Raw genomic sequence first — 14,179 nt, 5'->3', positions numbered from 1 at the left:
ATGTTTGGATTTGTTTGTAATAAATGTATCTTTAGGGGTTTATTTGTACTCTCTAGTATCTTTAAGGGTTTATTTGTAATTTCATACAAATAGGATGTGAAAGCCATGTAAGAGAAGTTCATGTGAATTTGAACTGAAAAGTTTAAGCCAGTTTTCCCCCCCAAATTTATCTCCCTCTTAACTTCTCTCTTCTTCCTTCTTCCTTCTACTCCCATTCTTTCTATTTCTCTCCCTATTTTCCCTCCAACGGAACCCGTTACTGCTGCCATGCATCATTCCCTTACTACTACTCTTCATCATTTGATATCAGAGCCCATTCACAATCTCCATTCTTATATTTTCGGGCCCCAATTTCTCCACTAAATCATTCTTCCTCTTCCAATCTAATCTCACCCAGCCCTTCCCTCTTTGATCAAGCCATCATAGCTGAAATTGCAGAGGAAGACAAAAGGCACTGCAGTACTGTAGAATTTCAAGAAATTAAATGCCCAAAGATTATCATCACATCTCCACCCACCAACATTAAAAATAGAACCGCTTGAAAGCCCTTTCTCCAAATTTTTGTCACGATCTGATGACCATGGAATCCACATGCATCAACTGGAATTCTCACTGCCACCATCTCTTCATATTTCCACATTTGCCTCGCAGGATTTATTTGGGTACACTGCCACCGCAAATAAATATTTCCAGATTTGTAGAAAGGTGAGACGGTTAGCATCTCCCTGACAGACAGGAACAGCCTTCGGGCAAACCTGTTATCAACACATGCTTTTAAGGCTACCCACTCTGGCAGATCTCATCCAATTTTTTAACTCAATCTGCAACGCCCTTAATGCTCTAATCTTTTCACACATAATCAATCCTAAGCACGGGTAGGGGAGGGTTGCATTAAATAGCTAACCGCCAGTATACAATTGGTTCGATCACTATGACATGAATGTTAACATTAAAAGATAAATTAAGAAATGAACATATTCGTGATAAGTTAGGAATAGCTTCTGTAGAAGATAAGATAAGAAAGGAATGACTTAGATGGTTTGGGTACTTGCAACATAGGTCACAGAGTGCACCAATGAGGAAGAGTGAGTTAATGTAAGGGGCAATAAAAAGGATAGGTAGACCTAAAATAACTTGGAATAAGATAGTAAGAATTTAATAGCCCTAAATTTGTCGAAAGAAATTGTCCATGATCGCATAAATTGACAAAAATAAATTCATGTAACCGATCCCACCTAATGGGACTTGAGACTTAATTTTATTGTTGTTGTACACTGCCACCCCTAAATCCACAACAGCCAAAAGAGCATGGCTGGAAGACCCTCGCCAGTAGCTCAGACATTAGAAATGGCATGTGCAAATGTCCCCCTTATCTGCAACTTCAACAAGAAATTGGTTCCAACCACAAAACTATGGCTTTCTTGTTGAGATTTTGAATCTTGTTTGATAAAAATCTGATTGTTTCAAGTTTGGTACGTGTATTGAGGATCCATTGGCACAATCAGCACTAGGAATCAAACACCGTTGCAGCATTTTGTGAATTTTCTACGTGGTCTTGTTTAATCTCTGCATGACACTCAAGGTTAAAGGTAAATTGAAGGAGAGAGTAGGTGCAAGGGTAAAGTTATTGCTGTGTGACCATCATGGTTTGTGGTTCAAGGCATAAAAACAGCCACTTGCAAAAACGCAAGAGAAGGCGGTTGCATACTATAAACCATCATGGTCAGCCCTTTCCCCCTGTACACGCAGGAAACTTGTGCACCGGGCTGCTCTTGAAGATATTGGAGTCAAGTTTGAGAAATTGCATGAATAGATTGAGAATTGTTGGCAAATTGTGTTGAGGGTCTTTGATATATAAAGTTGCTGTGTATGTAAAAATTAAAAAAAAAAAAACAGCAACATGGCAGCTAATGTTGAATTGTCTACAAAAGTGGAGCTATTGTCTGATAAGATACAAAACAAGGAGAATGCATTGGATACTATTACCATGGTTTAAATAGCGTACGTTGCATAGCACAACAGCCATTACATATGGAAAATTGGCCCTTGATACCGCTTCAGCATTGCCGGTTGAAATCACGGCCGTAATGACAGATTTGTCACCTTAACAGGCTGTAATGGCTGCTACTGTTCTGTCACAAGCTACATTGGAAGCCCCACATTCTTATCTGTTACAGAGAAGATGGTGAGAGATTGTCCAAAACAAGGCAACAGAGAGATAGAGATGAGTCATGGGTCTTATAATTGTCACCTCATCACTGCAGCCAAATGGCAATGCATCATCTCTGCGCACAGCTTAAATCTTGATGCAATTCCACATGGGAGAGAGATAGAGAGTCAAAGAGAAAGGCTTGCTGGAATTTCTTCATGCGGCTCAGCAAATGAGAGAATGAGGAAGTCAAAAAGTGATTAAATATTTAGTATGTAATACCTGATAATGATATATATAATTTTTTTTTACATTTCAATCCTATTAGTGTACTAAAACAATTTATATATTTTTGTAATTTAAACTTTTAATATACTTTAATTTACTTGTGTCATCTTCCTAATTACTTTTCAACTTCTATATTTCTGAACACTTTGGTCATTAAAGTACCGAAAAGTGAAATATATACTTCTTACAAACAGGACGATAAAATTAATATAAAAGTTATTTTTCCCAACCAAATAGTGTTTGGTAGGTGGAATCAAGTGATACAAAATCATAAAAAAAAAAAAAAAAAATCACATTTTAAAAATCATATGCTTATTCTCCAATTAGGGATGGTTGTGCATGCTTGAAAAAAATTCATTGCCACTCTAGCCAAATCCCGCTGTGTAACATTTGGTACCTCTACTTCCCATTAAACCCACAACCATTACACGACGTTACCCTCAACCACTTTTTAAACCAAGACTATTACTAATGCTTTGAAGTCTGCACAGGCAAACAAGTGAAGCCACGACCTTCAGTAAGATCAATGTTTCAAAAGGCAAAGGCGTAAGTTGAGGCATTTTAACCCTTAAGAGACAAGGCGTAGGCCTTATGGCATTCGAGCATAAACCTTTTGAGAATTTTTTTTTTAGATAAAAATGTGTAAACATATTATATATATTTTAAAAATTAAGAAAAATTAAGAAAATCACAAATATAATGTCAAACTATTAAAATAGATATGCTATGGAAACTACTTGTTGGCCATTCAAAAATTGCTAACTTGAATTCATGACATAAATCATGACAAGAGATAGCTATAATATTACAAAGTTCAAACTATTTTCATGATCTAAGATACAACTCTCAATTATTTTGGAAAGGTTCAGGTTCAAGAGTTTGAGAGATCAACTTATATTAAAACGTTCCTTCTATACAAACATGTAGTAAAAATTTTAAAATTCTAACTTGAGAGTCACATACCCAAAATGTGTAAGCCTCAACTAAAAGGTGCAAAAGGCGTGCCTTTCGTACAAATTCGTAATCCTCAATATGTAATGCATTAGCCTTTTCGAAATTTAGAATTTGGTATTTTAGACTAAGCCTCAAGGTGTTTTAGGCATGTCTTGCCTTGAGGAGAGCCTCGATCATAGTAGTCAAAGGCGCAAAGCGCATCGAGGCATAAAAAGTACATAGAGCTGAGGCACGAGACACAAGGCAAAGGCGCACAATTATTAAAATTGTGTACAATGCCTATTTGATGGGTAATTGATATATGAACACATTAATAGTAAGATTTAGCCTTTTTATCCTAAATGCAAAAGCAATGTATACTATATTTCAAAAATAAACTTCAATTGATAAAGAAATTAAATTCAGAAAAATGTATAGTTTGTAGACTATATTTCCAAACAAGCTAAATTCAGTAAAAAATGTTATACATTAATTATATACTTGCACTAAACTACATAATCAATTACATATTGTATAATATTAACTTAATGGCTTAATGCAAGTTAATCTATAACGAAGAGCACGGTAGCTTGCCAGCCACCAGCAGGTAGCAGCAGCAAAATACTGAGCCCTGAGGAACACAAAATACTGAAGAAAAAGAAGAAAATGATGACAACTTACTAGTTTGAAGCAGCCTGACGACTCACAAAGACTGGCGATGACGAATCACTAGCCCAAAGCCTCTTTGCTAGTTCGAAGGCACTGGCAAAGGCTCTCTTTCTAGTGGAAGGCTCGAAGACACGAAGATGAAATCATGCTGGTTCAAAGGCTCGAACCTCGAATACAAAGGGCTCTTGCAAAGACACTTTTGCTGGCGAAGGCTCGAAGACTCAAGGGCTTGATGATGAAGGTGTTTTGTGCTGGTTCAAAGGCTCAAAGACAAAGGTTGTACTGGTTTAAAGGCTCGAATTTTGAAGACAAAGGGCTTTTGCGAAGGCTCTCTCGCTGGCGAAGGCTCTGGCTCTGGCTATGTTTGTTGAAAGCAGGGGTGTAAAAAAATTACCGAAAAGTCAAAAGTCGGACCGAAACTGAACTGAAATCACAAGCAGTTTGATTTTCGATATTCAATATTCAATTTTAGAACGTATAAATTTTCGGTTTCGGCCCAAAAAATTGATTTTAATTTAAATTATAAATATAGATTAATATGGTTACTTAATTATGATTGGTCCATATAATAAGTTAATCCAAGTTGCGCCACACTAGATCTGGTCCCTCAATATATATGAATCTGGGACTAGGTTTCTTTTGAAGTTCACATTTCACAAATCCTTCACGGCTTCTTCATGCTCAGTCGCTCACGGTTTCAGGTTTCACTCTTACAAACTCTCAGACTCTCAGTCCCGACTCCCCTCATTGTCTATCTCCCTCAGAATCTCCGTCCCGACTCCCCTCTGTCTCTGCCCTCTGTGCACCAGCGCTGTGCTGAGCCGCTGCTGTCGATACGTCGTTGTGACCGGTGGCCCTACCTCTGCCTCCCTCCCCTGTCCTCTCAAGCACTAGCAGGAAGCAGCTAAGGATCTAAAGTATAGTTTGCCTCACCGTCTTGCCAATCCCCTCACTGATTTCATTAGTAATTTCCCTTTTATTTTGTGGATTTTTTTTTCTCTATTGCATTTTATTACATCATTCCTTTCCTTCTATTCTTCAATTTCTTTTCCTAGCTTTCTTAATTTTTCAGTTTCAGATGGAACATTTATCATGTGAATTCACTCACAATCGGTATACACACAAAATAATTGTTGAATATTTAAAAAATCGATTAAAACCTGAACAAACCGTAACCGAACTGCCGAATGTTCGGTTCTCCATGGGATAATAAGTTCGGTTTGATTTCGGTTTCGGTTCGGGAATTTCAAAAACTGCAAGGTTTGGTTTAGTTTTTGGTTTGGCCCATAACTGAACCAAACCAAACCAATTACACCCCTAGTTGAAAGCCTTATGTTTTCTTTCTTTAAGGTTTTAAAAAAAAAATGAAGTTAAAAGGTCAATATCTCAAGGTGCGACTCACTGCACCTTGAGCCTCAGTGCACTTCACTGCGCCTTGCTGCACCTCTTGAAGGTCGCCTTGCCTCAATCCTGGTGAGGCATTAGCCTTGTCACCCCTCTGCACCTCACACCTAAGAGACTACTATGGCCTCAATTGATCTTTTTAAGACACTTCAGTAAGATGCCCATTAATTTTCCTACCAAATGATATAACTATTGTTGCTACCCACACTTTTGAGTTGTGTGAAGACCAAATGGTCATTTTAACAAGGGAATTAAACAGGAAGTTTCAAACTTTAACAGTGATGGTCCTAAGCAATTTGATGACTAAGTGTATTCTTTGGACTACTATTTCCAAAGGTATGACATGAATGAGGCTCAAAAGTTGTATTTGACTGGATCAGAATAAAAGGGAACTACTTGAATTGGTGGTTAAACCTGCAGAGATCTTTGAAAGGAGGAGATATGGGGAGATAAGAAGACAAGGTGAGATGAAGTGAGCTATGCACAAGCTATTTGTACATTTCAATTACTAGAAACGTGTTCATCTACAACTCTTTGATTTGAAGCAAGATGACAAGACAATGGCAGATTACACTGGTAGGTCCTATCATTTGGCTACACATGCAAACAAATTAAAAAATTCTGACTTTGAAGTAATAAGACAATAAAAAGAGGATGTGATGATTGGTACAGGAAAGTGTTGGAAGCCAACTATTGCCTCCAAGCTCGCTACATGTCATCTCCTTACAGTTGGCAATGTAAGTGACATTGCTAATCAAATAGAAAAGGATATGTAGTGTAGTCTTCCTAGGGCTACATCGGCCCCTTGGATTGAGATGTCTACTAGCACAGTTGCGCACAAGAAGTCAGTTGAGCAGTTGGGCAAAGGAGCTCATACTACAACCCCGTGGAAGACTCCTGAGCACTCCAAAACAACTTTTGAGGTCCATCCAACAATCAAGTGTTTCATAAGTCAAGATTGTGGGCATCAAGCTCAACGTCCTAACCAAGTCATGGCAATTGCATCAAAAGAAGAAGAACAAGAAGAAGAAAGAAAGAAAGAAAGAAAGAAAAAAGGAAGACGATGATAACGACGATAATGATGAAGCAATCCAACTAATAAAGCAGGGACAGAATTCATAAGTAACTTAGATGAAGATCGCAACATGAAAGATGCTTTAGTACTTCGACCAACCCTCTCCTCCCACAAGGTTGAAGACAGGAAACAAACCAGTATCTTTCAAACTCAGATGATTAATCATAAGAAAATATTTTCTTTGGTTATTGATTATGATAGTTGTACAATTGTAGTTTCTAAGAACAAATCAAGTTAAATTTGAAGGTTGAACCACATCTAAATCCACATAGAAGATTGCTTGTGCAAACAATACCAACTTGAAAATCCATAATCATTGCTTGCTTACCTTCAAAGATTGATCTAACTGTGGAGACAGTGAAAAATGTGGCATTCTTCCTCTCAAGATTTACTATATCCATTTGGGGCGTCCACAGTTGGTTGACAGGAGGGTTAAGCATGAAGCAAATGAAAATTTTCATATCTTATCCATTAGCAAGAAGAAGTATAAGTTGATGTCATCTCAAGCTCTTCAACTCACCAAATTGATGGGCCCCAATTGTTTCTTTCTTATGCAGTTACATAACTCTTCTCATGGAGATGGAATACTAATTGCTTTACCCAACTTGACAAAGTCAAGTTCTTTTCCAGAGGGAATTGATGTAGGATGGAAAGCAAGTAATTGGGTGGATCACTTTGACTCAATTTGGAGACAACTTCCAAAGAATATGATTGAAGTATTGTTGGGTCCTAAACCCAAATGTGTTTGGTTAATTAGCAGTTATAAAAGATGTTAGTTGAATTTATAGTTGGCTTGTGTCCTGGGAGTGATTCTATAATAGATGCTTCTTTACGAGTTTATTTGTAATTTCTTCTATCTCTAGGGGTTTGTTTGCAATTTTCTTGTACTTTAGGCTCTCTTATAAATAGGGCGCGAAATCCATGTAAATGTGAATTTGAATTGAGAAGTTAACTCAAGTTCTTTAACCCCACCTTTATATCCATCTTCCTTCTCTCTTCTTCCTATTCCTTCTTCTTCTTCTCCTTTCCTCCCCTTATTTCTATTTCTCTGACTATTTTTCCTCCAGCAGTTCCCGTTACTGCTGCTCCACATCATTCCCTTACTGCTGCTCTGCATCAACTATGTAGTGAGGCTTCATTCTATCAATGCTATGATTTCATTAGCTCATCAATTCAGATTTTTTGCACCTCATTCTCCTTTATTTTGTTTTAGATCTTCATCTCAAAGATTCTATAATTATTCCATACATATAAAACATTCTTATTCTGAATGTCAGGTAGGATCATAATATAGAAATAAATAATTCATATTGTAGACTGTCTTAATCTAGTCCCTTTAGTATACATTCAGTTTATAATGCAAGAACAATTAAAAAGAGTATGCAAATACCATGATAAGGTGTTCCTCTTCCAAATCACAGAAATTATGCACCCGAAATAGAACTTTGAGTCCGTCTTGACAACCACATGGGGAGCAGTTTCAAATGTGAATTTCAAGTGCAGGTTAAACATGAGGTTAAACATGAGCCCCCATTCCACCCAAATTCCATCTTCTTCTTCTTCCCTCCCTCGTCTTCTTCCATCCTCCTCTTCCTATTTCTCTCCCTATTTTCCCTCTGGCCAACACCCTTACAGCTGTTATGGCATCATTTGGCATTACAGAAAATTGCAATCATCCACCCAGCGCAATCTCCATTGAAGATTCATCCCAATCCCAACCCCAAACTCAAACCACAATCAGAGTGAAATTTACAGTTGCAAAGCCATACCAGGCACTCACAAACATATCATGTCACTGTTCATCATCCTGCAAATTTTAGACAAAATTACAGTCAGTGCCCCTCACTTTCAAACACCACATTGCTAGAGTATTCTTGTAATATCTCCACCACCATTGGAGACGGAGACCCCTGAAAGGCCTTCACCAAAGTTTAGTGGTCATCTGATGAACGAAGAGCTCCCGCACACCAGCCAAAATTTCTTGACATCATCACCACCAACAGATTCACCAACCCTTGATCATCAGCATCCCCAAGGCCATTCCTGGAGGACACTTGCTGGTGGTGCACACACCCAACCGCACTGGGACGTCCATGCGGAGTTTTTCATCTCTTCTTCTGCAACTTCCAGAATTGCAAGAAAGGTCGAGGCTAAAAAATTTTGGTTTTCTTCAAGATATCTTGACAGTGTTTGATAAAATGGATTGTCTGAGTTTGGCACACATTTTGAGGGATCCATCACTACCAGCCAATGTCATTAAACCCAGCCCAGCCATTGACCCAGTGAAGGGAGTGGGTCACCTGATCAGTGGTCCAACCAGTGGATCATAATAATCTAATTAAATATTTTCATAATATTTTCAAAATAAAGATAAAAAAAATTAAACTTATATGCTGTAAACTCATTACATTCATAACTAAAACATTAAAAACCAAGATATGTCTGAGACTCTCAAATCAAAGGAAAACCAAGGATAGCTTCTATAACAAGCAAAATATGCCAAAATATGATAATCGTAACAAACAAGGTCCTAACTTTTAATTTCATTAAGTCTTCCACATTTCAAAACTCTTCAATTTCACAATTCACCAATTTAGCCTTATTTTAAAAGGAGGGAGCTGCTTACGTGTACGAAGCTATCATCACATCCTCACCATAGTTCAATGTGTAGAAGGCTTTTGTGTTTTTGAGGGATTGTTCATGATACAAGATTTTAGTGGTTTATTTATAATTTCTTGAATCTTTAGGGGTTTATTCATAATTTCTTATAATTTAGGCATTCTTGTAAATAGGGTGTCAAAGCTTGTAAGAGCAGCTTTTAGTGAGTTTGAAAGGTGAAGTTAAGCTGAGTCCCTCCACACTTGAATCTTCTTCCTTCTCTCTTCTTCCTTTTTCCTTCTTCTCCTCCTTCCTCTATCTATTTATCTCCCTAGTTACCCTCTGGGCAGTACCCTTACTATTGTTACTACACATTTTCTACATGACAGTAATGTTTCAATGCTAGAACTTTTACAGGCGTTGGTACTCCTGTTGTTTTATATCGTGTAGGGTGGTCTTTCTTGATCCACTCTGGTGTGAGAGATTGAAGAGCGTTGCTTAGTATTTTCATTTTCTCCTGTTTTTGTTTTTGGCTATTTGGATGATGTCCTATCCCCCATATGGTATCTTCTCTTCTCTCTTTGCTGATGTTAACAAATATTTTTTGTTCATTTAAAATAATAATAATAATAATAATAATAATAAGTTGCACTTTCCTCTTTTTTTTGGTTTTTGGGGGGGGGGGGGGGGGGAGCAGAGGGACTTATACATGTGCCATCACACAGCAGTTGCACATTCCAGTTGAAGCATTAGATTATCAACCTCCTTTAGTGCATCCCCAGGAAGCAATGAGACTCCAAAACCCCTTCAAGTTTAAGTTGCTACCAATACAATGGGACAGATATTCCACCTATGTCAGAAAATAATAAATTTATTTTTTTAAAGGAGACATCCTAGACATTCCCAGACTATCAATTTTTCTAGTTTCTCATGCATTTTGTTCTCGCGTTAAAATTTATTGTTGGAGCAATGCTTTTGATGTTTCATAAGATCTTTTGTGTTACATTTTACAAATTTAATTGTATTTTATGAACGTGAAAAGTGAAATTACAAAAAATAAATGCATTCAATGGGCGTGGATGATGTTTATTTGTAAAATGTGTTTGAGAATAATTCCTAAATTCATCTTCAATTTATTTTACTTGAAAATTTACGTACAAAAGGGGAAAAAGCAAGAACTGCGCACACACACACATTAGCGTGGTTGTTTCATTTCTCTAACATTTCTATATTGCTGAGTAGGTATTGTGTAATATATCAGCGTCCCTCCTAGCCCGCATCATCCTAATTTGTTTCCATTCTAAAAGAGACTCGAACCTTATATTAAAAATAAGCAGAAAAAAACTCAAAATTTTTACTTCCCAGTGTCATTATCATGCAAACCAAATAGACCCTCTAAACCAAACAATAAGGAATTGAAATTGATAATCACTCTCTTATGTTGCATGCACCATTTGACTCTAGTATTTCAAAAGCAGCTTTTCATGCTTTTAAAAGCTGTAGTTAAGAGAAAATATACCTTCAAAGTAGGCTAATACATCAAAAATCTGCTTTTAGGGAGCATTTGGCTCGCAAGATGTCAAAATGCCCTTAGAATGACATTCCCACAAATCCAATTCCCAAGAATGACATTTTAGAAATATTTTTTCATGGTTCACATTATAGGACTCCAAAGAACATACATAGTTAGGTCATATCCCAGTTTCTAGTAATTTTGCTAAGGTATTCCAGAAAGAGTAATGCTATTCATGATGGACCAGTGATCATCACAAACCCATGTGGCAAAAAGGAGAGAGTAAGGCACAAGAGCCCACAAGCTTCTATCTTCCTCTCTTTTTCTACCACATGGGTCCATGATGTCACGGACCCGTGATGGCCAACATTCTCCTTCTGAAAAAGATTTAAGAATATTTTTTCTTGGTTCACATTATAAGACTCCAAAGAACATACACAAGATGTTGATATTTGTTTTGGGTTCAACATGGAATCTTGTGAGACATTTCATAATATTATTAGAATACCACTGACCTGCCTATCTAATAAGATATGAAGAATATTCATATTTTCATATTATCATATAGAAGAAATTATTTTATGATACTTTAGTGTTATAATATGATATGGTATAGTACCGCTCACGTTATCATATCTTAGCATAAGAATGTTATCTTATTATATCAAATACTATGATAAATAATATGATATTGCTTTATATTTTTAAGCATTACAACAATTTACAGTGGTAAATATCACAATAGTGTGTGATAATAAATTATAATATAAAGAGTAAAAGACACTAGCCTCTCCTAAGGTTGGGCTAAAAGACAAGGGTCTTCCCTGATGTTTTAAAAATTCTAAGAACCTCCCCTAAATTTTCAAAAATTCCACATTTCTCTCCTTATATTTGGAAAAAAAATAATTTATTTAGGAGTATAAATGTCCAAATATCAGATGTCAAGAGAGATATGTAAGATTTTTGAAACCTCAAGAAGGTCCTTGTCTTTTCGCTAAATCTCAAGGGAGTCAAATCTCAAGGAGGTCAATGTCTTTTGTTCTAATATAAAATACAGTAAAGTACATTAATATATCATTTATTAATATGATACAAGTCATTAGAAGATTTAAGTAATTAATAATACAATATAGTATAATATAATTTAATATTATACTATTTAAAAACAACAGAGATATGACTTCATGTTTTCATTATTTCCTCAAGTATTATAAATATTTATCACTATAATCAACATAATCGCATATGACAATACCTAACTAAATATTAGGGACATTTTAATCCCACAAATTTGGATGCCTACTTGTATTAAAGATCCCCAAACTTCAGCATGAGAACCAGGAATTCCTTTATTCACATGGTGTCCCTTCTCAGGCCAAACAAAACATGGAAATGGTGAGCTATAAGCACCGAAAGAAAATTAAGTCCTCTGAACGGACCAACATGATCTTCGTATCAGGCCTTTTTATCTAATAAAAACACTTCAAATAGTAAATCTATTAAATTATTAGTAGAACCTAGCACATGAGACTCACTATTTGGAGTGTTTTCATTAGATAAGAGGGTCTAATGAGAGGACCATGTAAGTCCTATCGGAGGATGTAATTTTTTTCATAGGCACCTGAAATAAAGAAGGATCCACGAACCAAAAGGCCCTTTATGAAGAACTTTCTGTTTCACAACTAGTCGCACGAAGTTAATTTTGCTTTCAGAAGCAAGACTATTAATTCCAAAATGGAATTAAAATCGATGCCGATATCAAAGCATTTCGAAGCAATTTAAAACATTCAAAGAAATTATCATTTTCAGTCACACTAGCACCAACGAATCACAGTAAATTACCAACCAAAAACATCTCAATAAGAGCCACATACTCCTCACCTAATAACATCCACAATCCGTTCACAAGCAAACACCCCCTCCTTGGGCGGCCTGCGAATGGAGGAGAAGCGCCTCTTGCACATGGGGCAGCGAGACTCAACCTTGGCCCACTCCATGATGCAGGCGAAGCAGAAGTGATGGTCACAGCTGTCGATCCACCCTCTGATGCTCTTCCCTTCTTCCGATAAACAAACCCCGCATCAGCTCGGATCTGAATCCATCAATTCCTCCCCACCTCCTTCCTCTTCTTCTTCTTCTTCTTCTTCTTCTTCTTCTACAGGATCGTCTTTGGGTTCTTGGAACTTGTCATTGCCTTTGGAGAAAGGCGTGGAAGACGCGGGTAGGGCTAGGGTTTAGGGTTTGAGGAGTTTGCTAGGAGAGGGAGATGAATCTGAGTCACCCGCCATGAATCCTGAATCGCCTCGCCTGAGAGATTGGGGGTTTACGCGATTGAGTCCAAAGCTCGCAAATTCTGGCATGGCACCCTGCAATTGAAAGAGGGCTGGTGTACCAGTACCAGCTAAAGCGCAGGATTCAGCTTCCCATTTCCACAAGATCCCTACAAGGGAAAGCAGCACAATTTATTCCACTATTACTATTACCGCTTCTAGTGTGTGTGTTTGTGTGTTTGAGACAATCAAGAGAAATAAAGGAAAAGAAGAATACCAGGTGAAGAAAAATAAACCTTCCAACATACTATTCAAATTTTGTCATATCTTTTCATCACTTGCAAATATGAAAAAGAAAAAGAAAAAACAATAATAAAAAAGTAAATACGATGGATTTATTACATATATTACATTTTTTTCATTGACCTACCAAAAATAAGGACCTTCTTCCGAAAAGAACTTTCTTTTTGCCCTCCCAAACAAAAATACTTCGTTTTAAAATACTTCGAAATGAAGGAACCATTTACGATTGACATAAGAAAGTTTCAATATTACATCAAAACTCATTTTGCCCTTATCTTTGAATAAAAAATAAATGACATGAAAACTTTTAACATATGCGAGTTTATATAGAGTCGGAGGAGTTACAACGTTTTAAAACTTGTAATATTCTTAATACTTTTTTCATTAGTCGATTCTATTATTAGTCTTTTTTATCAATTTGTTGTCATTGTTGATACAAAAAAATGTTTCTTTTTTAGGACCCTTATAATAACATGAAAATTTTAATTTGTATTCTCTTTCCTTTTTTAGAGAGATATTTTAAATACAATAAAACTTAGGTGTTATCAATAGATTTAAATTTGAATTTCTTAATGACATTTTCTATAGTTAGAAAATGAGTTGGCCAAGAAAAACAACTAAATCAAATGCTTATCACACTTTTATTTATTAATATCTTAATAAGAAAATATTCACTTTATTTTGACCATGATCATGAATAATAAATGGATAAGTGTGATTTAAAAAGTAGCAATAATAATAAATGACTTAAATACAATGGCTATAACAATGTAATTGATTGTATCTTAGCATACCTTCAATAGAGAAAAAGAAAAAAACAAAAACTAATCAATCTATATTTAGGTAGCGTTTGAGAGCATGAATTTCGGATCTTAGATTTGGATTAGGGTAAATTTGGATAAATTTCAATGTAATTTCAAATTATATCTTATGCAAATCAAATACAACTTCAAAACTAAAGTTTCTCTAAACATAAG

General features: G+C 36.2%; 1 long non-coding RNA gene and 1 other non-coding gene across 2 annotated transcripts; one reads left to right on the top strand and one right to left on the bottom strand.

Moving 5' to 3' along the window:
- Positions 1 to 691: 691 nt before the first annotated feature.
- On the top strand, positions 692 to 813 carry LOC131147050 (U6atac minor spliceosomal RNA). The gene has a single exon (XR_009134580.1). It is a non-coding gene; the product is annotated as a U6atac minor spliceosomal RNA (small nuclear RNA).
- A 1,008-nt stretch (positions 814 to 1,821) lies between these two features.
- On the bottom strand, positions 1,822 to 13,196 carry LOC131146659 (uncharacterized). Its single transcript, XR_009134424.1, has 3 exons — positions 12,511 to 13,196; positions 2,252 to 2,363; positions 1,822 to 2,168 (listed from the first exon to the last, which is right to left on the bottom strand). It is a non-coding gene; the product is annotated as an uncharacterized LOC131146659 (long non-coding RNA).
- Positions 13,197 to 14,179: the final 983 nt, after the last annotated feature.

Source organism: Malania oleifera, chromosome 13 (assembly GCF_029873635.1).
Source record: "Malania oleifera isolate guangnan ecotype guangnan chromosome 13, ASM2987363v1, whole genome shotgun sequence".
NCBI classification, from domain to species: Eukaryota; Viridiplantae; Streptophyta; class Magnoliopsida; order Santalales; family Ximeniaceae; genus Malania; species Malania oleifera.
This window is presented reverse-complemented; position numbering and strand designations above follow the sequence as displayed.